Below are 13,508 nucleotides of genomic sequence, written 5' to 3'. Positions count from 1 at the left end.
AGTATCTGGATAACATGCATGAGTTTTGAAATATTGTTGTTAAGCAACTGTTTTTTGATAATAACTCCAGAGCACAAACAGTTTTGGCACAGCAACTTAGGCAACAGACTGCAGAAAGGGTTGTTGCCAGACTTAGGGAGCATATAACAAGAAAAATGGAATCTATATTAGTTTGCTGAAATGGGATTTCAGTCAACACCTAATCATCAACTCCTATCCAGAGAAAATCGTACCAATATAATCTGTTACCGTATTTCATGAGCTCTAGAATATTAATAATCGTTGGTGATCATCTATTATGTAAATAATGCTACATCTTCCTGTTATCACGCTTTCCATATAATTTATGCTTGAACATTATGACTTTATTATGTCTGTTGAGTTTTTATTCTGACAAAATAATGTATAGTTTTTCAGATTTTATGCTTGAATGCAATGATTTTATTAAGTCTGTTAAATTCTCATTCTGACAAACTAATGTGTTGTTTTCATATTTGTGCTTGAATGTTATGACTTTATTATGTCTGTCTATTTTTTATTTTGTTAATCATATGTATCTAGAGCTTTTCTCCCTGGGCCTCCACTGAAAATGGGTACATCATGACCCAAACAGACTATCCCGGTAAACAAATTCCAAATAAATAAACAAACTACACAGATTTACGTACAAAGTTATTTATTACTATTTGTTTTGTCATCAACCATAGGTGGACATCACTGGATGATGCAGTAAATAACTAAATGTATATTCTTCTCCTCCATCTTAAGTAACATGACTCTTTTATGTAAAAGATGTATAAAGGATGTAAATCGTCTTTGGATTAATCCTTGAGCTCAAATCCCTCTCATCTAGAGACCATCTATGGTCAATCTACTTTAAGTCTAAACTGGACAGTGACCTTGTGAAATTCAGGCAAGCACACAACAAAATAAAGGATGTGATACGCCCCCCCCCCCCATGGTACAGAGGGGTAAAGCCTTTACTCCCAGGTTTGTTTAGCGGCAGACACTGAAGGGAATTGGGGGGTGTTACAACATTGAGTGGCCAGCACTGGCTCACCCATCCTGGGAGTAGGAAGCAGCTTAGTTCTCTACAATTGCAGCATAAAGAACTGAGGAAGCTCCATGCTGTAAGTGATGCACCACTTGTTCAAGAGGTCATGTTGGCATGTAAATTTACATGCATCTCCCAACAGTAGCCATCACAGAACTCACAAGCCTGCCAGGGAGGGTGGGTTAGAGCTGTATTAGTATCTTTGATCTTCTCACTGGCCCCTGATGTGGATAGGGTAGAGCCTGGGGAGGCTAAACTGTGTCCAGCAGACACAGTGGACAAGCAGACGATGGCAGCTGATGGTTAACTGCAGGGGGCTTAAAAATAAAGGATGCAATCATCTCATGAAAAAGACCTATTACTTTGTACAACAGAAAACATAGGTTTCTAACCTTCAGAAATCCTACTGTATTGATGAACACCTACTCCATCCAGGTCATGACAAAGATAACCCTTTCTTTCTCCTTACAGATAATGAGGCAGCCTGTTAATTTGCTGACTACCTTAGCCAACTCTTTTGGGAGAATAAAGCCCTGATTGGAACCCGGGTAACCCAAGTTTGATTAGTGTCTTGAGTGTGTGTTGGAGCTGGCACAGGGCTGGAAGAGAGTGGTGGCAGTTTGCCTGCTTGACTCCTTTTTAGGGATGGGCACATGAGTGCAGGCATCTGCCATAACTGAGTGTCTGATAAAGAGTAGAGATTACACAGGGGTGTTTTCTGAAATGGGGGTGCAGGAACTTTGATTACTTGCTGAAGCATGAAAATACATTGTCTTTGCATATTGAATGCTTAATCCCTTGGATGCTTGGACATGAGTGGAGGAGATAGTAGGACTTGTGTATAATATTCCAAATCTCTCACCCTGTATGGAATGGGCCTTAGGGCTATCACCCTGGGGAACAAAGGGGTTTGTTGTGTGGCCAACAGGAATTGAGATATGTGGTCAGTGGAGGTACTGGATCAAATTGAATCCCCCCAACAAAGTCAATTTATCTACTATTTTTTGTTATTTAATATGTAACATTCTTCCTTGCTCAATGTTGAAGGTTCTACTCCCATCCATAATTATTCATTCTTTACTAAACTCATAGTCATTGTGCATGCATTCTATAAGCACCCACAAAAGATTATGTCTTGGTGTCTAACACCAAATAATCTCCTGCTCAAACTCCTAAGAGTTGGAGTCAAGTCTACAACCTTTTCCATATCAAACGTAACCAGCAACTCAGTAGAAAGAGGATTATATCTCACCTTTCTGGATGTAGGCCCTAATAACACCTTTACACAAAGGGAATCCTCCACTACCTTTAATATCTGTTTGGCCAATGGTACTTTTGTCCCTGCTTTCTAAAATACTAGAGAAATATGCTCATCATTAGCCTCTTCACTGCCATGCCAGTTCAGATTTAATACCTATTACACAACATAGATTCATACCAAATATGCTTACCCTTCCTACAACATTAAACTGTATATTATATCTGCAACAAACTCAATATTGGTCAGCATGCTTGGTAGACTTATCTTTGATCTGTTTAAGGATCTTGCTACTGTGCACCATATAAAGATCCTTAGTCATTTGTTAGCCTATGAACTCACCTTCTGTGACATGACATGATTGCCCAGCTTTCCGGCACACACAGAACAATCTGTTAGATGGAACAGAACTCATTTTCAGCCTCTGGTAGGTGTCTTGAAAGTTTCTGAGAGCTCAGTCCTAGGGCCATTGTTACTTACAATATGTCTTAATGTTATGTTCATAAACTGTGTTGAGTCATTTTGTATGCAATATGCAGCAAACTTCATCACCATCAACCTGTCTGAATCCAGTCTCTCTGCTGCCAATACTAAACTTCAGATCAGCAGATAGTTTTTACAAATGGTGCTTAATATTATGAAGATTCATCTGAATCCTTATAAACTGAAATCTATGTTGTTCTCCAAGCATAGCCTGGACAAAATTTGTGACTTACATTTAGTCTCCCGCCCTGATCTCCAATGAAAGAAGAAGCTGACAATCAGTTCAAAACTGATAAATATGTAGCATATTTTATCTAAAAGAAAAAAAATTGACACAGAGCATAGAATCAAGTTTTTTTTCTAACTCTTTCTTCCAGCTACTCTACACTTCCTTCCTCCTTTACTGCTCTGTTGACCATCTTCTAGGTACCAGAACAAGCCTAGAACAGAGTATGCCACTTGGCTGATGGACACTAGTCATTATTTTCGTAGGGTCATAGATTCATAAGTGTATACTAGGCTAAAGACCACTAGGGCTCTTCTATAAATCTAGCCATGTAACCCAAATATGGCACACATATGATTTATATAGGGGTAATTTAATGTCTGCCTCTGTCCATCAGAGACATAGGCACCAGACAAGTGGTAAATTTCTGGTTACCCATCTATTGGTCCAAGTTGCACTTAAATAGGAATAAGGAGGAGCTCTGCTTCAGATGGATGGGACTCTGTTCCAGAGAATGGGAATTCTCTGAGTTACATACCCATCTCTCCAACATATCCTATTTATGTCACAAGCAAAATTTACATCTGTTAATCTAGTAGCTCTGATGCTGTTTGTTTTGTGGATGTGCAAAATGTTCATCAAAATAGCATCCAGGGATGCCTTGAATGCCAGGAAAGATCACGTCTCAGAAGTGTATATGGTACCGAGTAAAGAGATAGGGCTTTGAGGTGATTAGCATAGGATATTGTGTCTACTCCCTGTATTCTTTTTGTAAGGAATCTTTGTGGACATTCCGGTTGCTGCATATGTCTGGTCAGGTACATACCGAAAGGGGCATTATACTCTAAGATGGGTCTGATGATGGCCAAGTACAGTGGCATGATGATCTTTCAGGACCTAGATTGGTCGAGGGCTAGGTTATTATCTACTTGAGTTCCCAGATCCCTGACTAGTGAATCAACTTTTAGGCAAGTTTTATTGATGACATAGTTACCCGGGGTGGCCAAAGTCTATAATGCATTTCTTGGTATCTAGTTTTAAGCCATGGCTTTGTCACCAAGTTCTTGTCTGTGTTTGAATTTCCTGATGAGCGTTCTTGTTTTGGGAGGATTCAGTAACTGCTTCCAGTTTGCAATCATCTGTGAACATGGTTAGCTAGAGGCATTTGACATTGGCTTTGACATCTGAGAAGTAGATGCCAAAGAAGAGTGGGCCTAGTACAGAGCCCTGGGGGGTTTTCACTAGTGACTGGCCTTTGGGGAGGCATCCTTATCAATTCAAACCTCCTGGGTTATATCAATGAGCCAGCTAGCTATCCAGTTTGTTATGAAGGGGTTTATATCTAGTTCTGTAAGTTTGTTGCCAATGACAAGTGGGGCATTGTATCAAATGCTTTGGCCAGATCTAGGTTGGCAATAAGCACCATGTTCCCCTCATCCATTGCATTACTGATCTTTTCAAAGAAGTCCACCAGATTCAGTAAGCATGCCTTCCTTTGACAAAGCCCAAATGGGATGGATCCAGTGCCTGGAGGTCTCCTATGCTCTTGTTGATAATTTCCATGATAATTCTTTCCGTGGTTTTGCAAAGAAGAGTAGTCAGACTAATGGGTCTGTAGTTTCCAGGATCTATTGAAGTTCCTCCCTCATGAAGGGGGATGTCCATTAATGTGGCACAAAGCAAGTTTTAAGACTATAGTTAAATATGTCTCCAAGGTTCCTGATAATTTTTATTTAGACTGCTCAGGAGGCATCCTGGGATGTTATTGGGACCCATTGTGGCCATATTCTTGGCTTTAGAAAGTGCAGTCAGTACATGCTCCCTAGTTATAACTGGAGGGATTATGTTTGAGGGTATTTTTGGGGGATGGTTGGGGGTGAGAGGGGTGCAAAGTTGGAACTGAAGTTGTCCGCTTACATGTTCGCTATATTGCCAGGCTTAATGAATGTGGCAACATTTCAGCACATTGCTGTGTCCTGCCCTTGAGTTTTCATCCATAGCTGAAGAAAGCCTTATGGTTATCTTTCACTGGGAGGCTACCTTAATCCAAAAGTTTGCTTTGCTTTACCTAATTAGCCATCTTAGTTGCCTATTTAGTTTGATGAGAGAGTTTTTATCTTTATGAGAATTTCTCTTCCTGATTTTTTGCCTTATTTTTTTTCTTTTGTTGTATATCCTGTTTAATTTGGGATACCACTAGGGTGGTTTGTTTCTGGAGCTAGTTCTGGGTTTACTTCTGGTAGGTACAGCAGCCTCTATACTACCACTGATATGGTTGTGCAGAGTTTCTGAGAGCAATTCAGCACAGGCTGCTGTATTCTCGGGGCATTGAATTTTGAGAAGCCATCACTTAATAAAAGGTAATTTGTCCTATAATAGTTCCTAACTGTTACAGGTTTTAATGGGATTATGGAGCTGATTTTAATTTTGAAGGAAAGAGTTTTATGGGTGGAGCTTACCAGGGAGGATGAGACACTGTGGGGGGGTCTTGCAGCATTCTGCCATATTTGAGAGCTTGATGTCCAGTATGTTAAGGCCTCTAGTCGGTGCATTCACTATTTGGTCAAGGTTGTTTGCATTTATGAAGTCCAGGAATCTCTGTGCCTCTAGATTTGAGGCTGTGTAAGATTCCTAGTTTGTAGAGGGGTATTTAAAGCCTCTCATGAATATGGTGTTATGTTGGATGGTAAGTGTCTCCAATACATCCAAGTATAAATTGTAAGCTTCCTGGGACACAAAGGGTGACCTATAGCCGACTAGGATACGGTACAGGATTTTGTCTGTGGTGACCTGCACTTGGAGGAATTCCAGCACATCATGCTGTTTGCCCACCCTAGAGGTATGCTTGTTACTGATGTACATTGAGACACCTCCACCTTTAGCCCTTGTCTGTGCAGCTACTGGTCTAAAAGTGTGGAAGGCACACATACCTTGCACTACTTTCTTATTTAGGTTCCTGCCATTGAGCAGTAACACATTTGGGTTCAGTTGAGTTGATTTTGATGTATTGATAGGTTTGTCAATTTGGCATTGTGTAAAAAGGCACTGTGGGGGTGGATAAAGTTTTAGCCAGTAATCGAAAGTCTTGAGAGGAAAGGTGCAGACTATTCTTGGCAAAGAATGTGGTCTGTTAACCATGTTCTCCCAAGATGTCAGATATTGGATCCTCTTACAATGACACCAGAAAGACAGCCAGTTGTTAGAATCAGTCATTTTTTGTTCATCGTGTGACATCATCACCAATATCAGACAGTACTGCCTGCCATGCCTTGTGTGGTGCACCACTCCTAGACAGTGGTAGCATGTGTTCACTCTGTCCATACGGTGTCAACACATTCGGGATATATGTTATTCAGGTTTTGTAGAATCAGTCCTCTTAAGACTCTAGCTAGATATTTGATCCTAAAACATTTAGCAATGTGGTAAGAAAATGCCTGCAGGTGAACTGAAAATGCAGCTGTAACTATTTATTTTCATCATTCCTTTTCATTCCCTCTTGAATCTCTGCTATTGCAAGCTGAAGTCACATATATGCTAATCATATGCAATATAAAATGTATATTGAATACAACCATGTAAGAAATTAATTTAAGTATTTTTCACACATAGTTTTGTAGCGTTGTATACATCCTACATATAATCTATGTGTAGAACATTCATTTGCCTCAGTTTCATATATATTTATTGCAATTTCAGTCCTATATATAATCTATGAGTGGGACTTTTCTATTGCACAGTTTCATATAATTTTAGTGCAATATCAGAAACAAAGCTAAATTTCACTACTACTACTACTACTTTTTCATTCCAACCAGCTCATCATGTCACCATCCGTGCACTGCATTTAAAATATGTATGATATGCACATTACTCACTGCTTCGGATCAGTTTCCATCTACCTTATGTGCCTTGTTATCAGCCTGGGTCACCGTATGATTATGCATACGTCTATACTAAATAGTTGCTTTGCAATATCAACCTTCTAGTGCAGTTCTTCCTTGGTACAGCTTAAGCTTCTACTCATATATTTTTATTTTTATATATTTTTTCTGGCCTTATAAATCAACTATAAATCAACTACTCACTTCATTTTATTAATTTTTTACTTCTTTTTTTTTTTTCTTCCTGGAATCCAACAGACAAATGAATCTTCCCAGATGGACATTCCTGCTTAACAAATGTATGCACACACACACACACACACACACACACACACACACACACACACACACACACACACACACACACACACACACACACACACACACACACACACACGCACACACACACACATGCACAAATAACATCAACTACTATGGACAATACTGATTGTAGTCTAAAGGCAAGAAAGATAAAGGAAGAGACTGAAATATGTTCTCACCATCTTTAGACTGAAGAACTTAGGTGTTTGTGATAACAGACATTTTTGAGGTATAAGTCATCATCTTCTTTCGGCTGTTCCCATTAGGGGTCACCACAGCAGATCACCTGTTTCCATTTCTTCCTGTCCTCTGCATCTTGCTCTGTCACACCAACCACCTGCATGTCCTCTCTCACCACATCCATAAACCTTATCTTAGGCCTTCCTCTTTTCCTGTTACCTGGCAGCTTCATCCTTAGCATCTTTTTCCCAATATACTCTGTATCCCTCCTCAGCACATGTCCAAACCAACGTAATTGTGCTTCTCTGGCTTTGTCTCCAAACCTTCCAACCTGGGCTGACCCTCTAATATACTTATTCCTAATCCTGTCCACCCTCGTCACACCCAGTGCAAATCTTAACATCTTTAATTCTGCCACATCCAGCTCAAACTCCTGCCTTTTTGTCAATGCCACTATCTCCAACCCATATAACATAGCTGGTCTCACTACCCTCTTGTAGACCTTCCCTTTCACTCTTACAGGTACTCGTCTGTCACAAATCACTCCTGATACTCTTCTCCACCCACTCCATCCTGCCTGTACTCTCTTCTTCACCTCTCTTCCACACTCACCGTTACTCTGAACTATTGACCCCAAGTATTTAAACTCATCCACCTTCGCCACCTCTACTCCTTGCATCCTCACCACTCCTCTATCCTCCCTCTCATTCACACACATATATTCTGTCTTAGTCCTGCTGACCTTCATTCCTCTTCTCTCTAGAGCATATCTCCATCTCTCCAGGGTCTCCTCCACCTGTTCCCTACTCTCACTACAGATCACAATGTCATCTGTAAACATCATAATCCACGGGGACTCCTGTCTGATCTTGTCTGTCAACCTGTCCATCACCATTGCAAATAAGAAAGGGCTCAGAGCTGATCCTTGATGTAACCCCACCTCCACCTTAAACGCATCCGTCACTCCCACCGCAGACCTCACCGCTGTCACACTACCCTCGTATATATCCTGTACCACTCTTACATACTTTTCTGACACTCCTGACTTCCTCATACAATACCACAACTCCTCTCTAGGCACCATGTCATATGCTTTCTCTAAGTCTACAAAAACACAAAGCAACTCCTTCTGACATTCTCTGTACTTCTCCATCAACACTCTCAGAGCAAAGATCGCATCTGTAATGCTCTTTCCTGGCATGAAAACCATACTGCTGATCACTAATCATCACATCCCTTCTTAACCTTGCTTCCACTACTCTTTCCCATAACTTCATGCTGTGACTGATCAATTTAACCCCTCTGTAGTTACTACAGCTCTGCACATCACCCTTATTCTTAAAAATCGGTACCAAAACACTTTTTCTCCATTCCTCAGGCATCCTCTCACTTTCCAAGATTTCATTAAACAATCTGGTTAAAAACTCCACTGCCATTTCACCTAAACACCTCCATGCTTCCACAGGTATGTCATCTGGGCCAACAGCCTTACCATTCTTCATTCTCTTCATAGCTATCCTTACTTCCTCCTTGCTAATTCATTGTACTTCATGATTCACTATCCCTACATCATCCAACCTTCTCTCCCTCTCATTCTCTTCATTCATCAACCCCCCAAAGTACTCTTTCCATCTCCTCAACACACTCTCCTCGCTAGTGAGTATGTTTCCCTCATTATCCTTTATCACCTTTACCTGCTGCACATCTTTCCTAGCTTGGTCCCTCTGTCTAGCCAATCGGTACAGGTTCTTTTCTCCCTCCTTAGTGTCCAACCTTTCATACAACTCTTCATATGCCTTATCCTTAGCCTTCGCCACCTCTCTCTTTGCCACGCACCTCATCTCCTTATACTCCTGTCTACTTTCTTCATCTCTCTGACAATCCCACTTCTTCTTTGCCAACCTCTTTCTCTGTATACTCTCCTGTACTTCCTCATTCCACCACCATGTCTCCTTGTCGTCCTTCCTCTGTCCAGATGTGATACCAAGCACCTTTCTAGCCATCTCCCTTACTAGCTCTGCTGTAGTTACCCAGCTATTTGGTAACTCTTCACTGCCACCCAGTGCCTGCCTTAACTCATCCCTGAACTCCACCTTACAATTACCCTTTTTCAATTTCCACCACTTGATCCTTGGTGCTGCCCTCACACTCCTCCTTCTCTTCTTGATAACCAACGTCATCCTACAAACCACTATCCTATGCTGCCTAACTACACTTTCTCCGGTCACCACTTTACAGTCTCCAATCTCCTTCAAACTGGCCCTCCTATATAAGATATAATTCACCTGTGTGCATCTTCCTCCACTCTTGTATGTCACCCTATGCTCCTCCCTCTTGTTAAAATATGTATTCACCACAGCCATGTCCATCCTTTTCGCAAAATCCACTACCATCTGACCTTCTGCATTCCTTTGTTTAACACCATATCTACACATATAAGTGAACAGCAAAAAATTATGAGCTACCTGTGGACTGTTGGAAAGACCTTAAAATAAATGAATGTTTGTAATCTTGTTGAAATATTCAGTGTCATGCATTTTACTATTCTCTGATAACAATAACATTGAAATAGGATAGCTGTGTACATTTTTTTTAAATCTATTCCAGAATTTCTAGAATTTGTTGTTTCCCATTTCTTAATTCTGGTACGATTCTAGTTATGTTCAATGCATATCTGTTTATGCAAAATATAACGCAAGGCTTGAAAAATAACTATTCACAGCAATTCAACTGAGGCTGTATTAAATGTCTTTTTTAATTGTAAAGTTACTTCCTGTGGAGCAGTGCCTGATACCTTTAGCCTCCTTTGCCTACTGTGTGAGTCTGAACAAGTCAATAAACCAAGCAGTACTCCCAGGCTGAGTCTGAAAAAGGTCCATGTAGATGGTCTACTCTGGGTAACAAGTACATGCAAACAAACAAATAAATAAATCTTGAGATGCCATTACACTTGTTTAAAGTGTCTTGTTTGCTTTGTCTAATATGACATTGTAATAATAATTTACATTAACTTTGTCAGAAATTGTAAGCCTAGGATGTTGTTTTTACGCTATGCATGCCATAGTTTTATTTTAAATGTATTCATTCTTTACCAGGGTTTGAAGTTGCTGGAAAACACCAACTGGTTATCACTGACCAATAAGGATACCTTTTTCCTTATCACTCTGATTTTCAATGTCCTAAAACAAGGCTCCTCTCCTCTCCTAAAAAATAAACTTCATTTTCTAGAAAACTTAAGTGATCTGAGAAGTTTTCAAGAACATGCCCTCTCACTGACTTCCCTCATCTCAAATCTGCTCTAACTGAAAAAGCTTGTTCCACAGACTTTGACATGTTACCTGGAACTACTGCCCACTGAAGTCAAAAATATGAATCTGGTAAAACTTTAAAACAGCTTAATGAGTCCGCTTGCAGTTTGTACAGAGATACTCCTTAGGGCTTTTAACATTTTGCTATCTTCTCTTTCAGAGTGATGCTGCATTCATTCTCTGCTTAAGATCAAAATTTTGCACATGCATATATTTTTTTACCATTCCACTAAATCTTCACACAAATTCATACAAATATGACTACTGTAACATTGTTTGTTGTAAATTTATTGTGCACTGTGTACTCTGGGAGTCAGGGTCATGACTGGAAAGGGTGAACTCACCCAGTTATTGAATAGTAATAACTGTATGCATGCATAAATAAATAAATAAATAAATAAATAAATAAATAAATAAGATGGAATTTTTTCTTGTACGTCATAGCACTGAATTTCAATATAGACAAGTGGAAAGGGAATAGGAAATTTACATCAGGCCCACCACCCATGTCCCTTATGGACAGAGATAGCTTATAACTGTCTGGCCCTCAATGTCTTATTTGGATGCAGGACATTATTATTCTTTTGGGAAAACTTGGCTAGGCTTAGAAAGACTCTTTGGGTCTTCAGCCTAGTAACAGTCCATGAATCTATGAAACTACAAAAGCTTTGACTATTCTTAAAATATTTACAGTTCATCCTGTTTTTATATACCTTTATGTTATCTACTCTTTCCAGTTTTATCTCAATTATGCAGAAGGGTGACTGGTTCTTTTACTGATCTGCAGTATAACCCACGGACTACATTTATGTCTGTGGGTGGACAGCTGTTTGCCTCTACATGTTGTGTTCTGTCATATAATCATTTAGCCATGAGACTGTTATACAGACCACTTTCACATACTAAACAGTTGTGTATGGCTTGAAATACTAGCAATGATGAATTATTTTTTTATATTTAATAGAGAATCTCTTTACTGTTAGCAGGACTCACTGCTTTATTTCTGGATTTGGATTCTCATTGAAATAATCCTTTATGAACATATTGATATTGTCTTGTATCATTACAATCTGTCACGTAGTTCTTTCGCCCTCATTTCATATTTTTTTCTAGCAATACCTGTCAAAAACAAAGAAAAAAAACTTTGATGCACTAACTGACACACAAAAAGAACTTTTTTTAGACTGAATATAATGGCACTATCTGTGCTCCAGTTACATAGGATTTTTTCAGCACCCGTTACAATCTTAAATTAAGAGTTCACATCATTTGTCTAACACATATTGCAGTGTTTCTCTAAAACACTATCAGAAAGAGACACGTTTGCTTGGTCTAACTTGTGTTCTGATTTAAAGTGTATAAATATTTTTATTGCAGCATGTAAAAGGATGATTCATACTGTCCTATATCATTTTGTCACTTTTTAATAAAGGTTGAAGTGAAACAGCTATTAAATCCATCCATCACTGTACACATTTTCAGTGATAATGTGTCTCCTTGCTCCAAACACATTTTTCTATTGAAGCTTCCACGGTCACAGTAATGTCTAGCACATTTATTTCTTTGTTAAGTTGGTTTTCAACTCTTCTAGCTTGATTTTTCTGCTGCTTTTATTTCCGATGTTTAAAAGCATTTTCTGTGAGAGCAGCATGCAGAACCGGAGTCACTCAATTCTCTGAATAAATATAACATTACATATTATTTTTCCTTATAACAATCTTGAGTGAGTCTATAAGTCTATGAATTCTGCCACAGTGTTTGATTTTTTTTCCACTGGATTGGGTGATTTGATATTGTGCCAAATACAATTAGGGTATTTTTTATGCTGTACCGTTTGGGTAGAATTTCTCAGATTCTGTTTACATTTTGTAACATTCTTATATCACTTCAGTCTTAATTTTTATTTCACCTGAACTGTTCTATAACTATGCAGAATGCACATTGGCTAGAGATTCTCAGCAAAGTTCACAGACATCATCTATCACTGTGTACAACACGCAGGATATGAGCATCTCAGCTGCTGTATGGATGGAGAAGTGACTTGTGCACATAACTGCACACCGTCAGTATGTGCCCAACATACTGTAGAGGGACTCACTCAGCATACAAATAGGTTAATATGCAACAGGGAGAATACTGAGCACTGAATCATATAAGGGATGCACCTGCATGGCTGGGGGTACAGCACAAAAGCATGTCTGCCCTGAATTTGAATGACTCAAGTGGGAGACTTTGGCATGGGGGAATAGTCTGAAAAGGGTGCATAACAGTTCAAGTTTGACTGAACTGTTGTCACTTGATCAACAGATACATGCTGAGATAGTGAGACACAGGATTTCAGCCTGCGTATCCAGCAATATAATAGCACTGTTATCACTGTTGGGTTTATGATGTATAGTAGAGATACACAAGGAAGCAAACTGTGAGCCCTTCAGATGCATAGTGTGACCATTGCTATCATTAATTGTCCATGTAGGTGGGCAGTTTGACCTGTACGGAGGACAGAGTACTACAATGTAACATATTTCTAATTTACTCTGACCTTGTTACTTATTCCTGCATACAAGCTGCCAGTTGCATTTCATTACACCTTTGTACTCAGTGTCCTAACATCACTATCCTATGTGCTACTAATTTCTATAGGTATACACTAGATGACGTACAGTCAACACATTCATGTTGGTGTAACTGTGAGACTCTGTGCACCACCAGCTGCATTCTCAGTTTACAGATGCAGCCTGGAAACATATTTTCATAGTCGGCACTATTGGTGTTTTTCTTTGTATATGGACTTATC

This window comes from Protopterus annectens, chromosome 1.part2 (assembly GCF_019279795.1).
Source record: "Protopterus annectens isolate FY-2018-M chromosome 1.part2, PAN1.0, whole genome shotgun sequence".
Lineage (NCBI taxonomy): Eukaryota > Metazoa > Chordata > Ceratodontiformes > Protopteridae > Protopterus > Protopterus annectens.
This window is presented reverse-complemented; position numbering follows the sequence as displayed.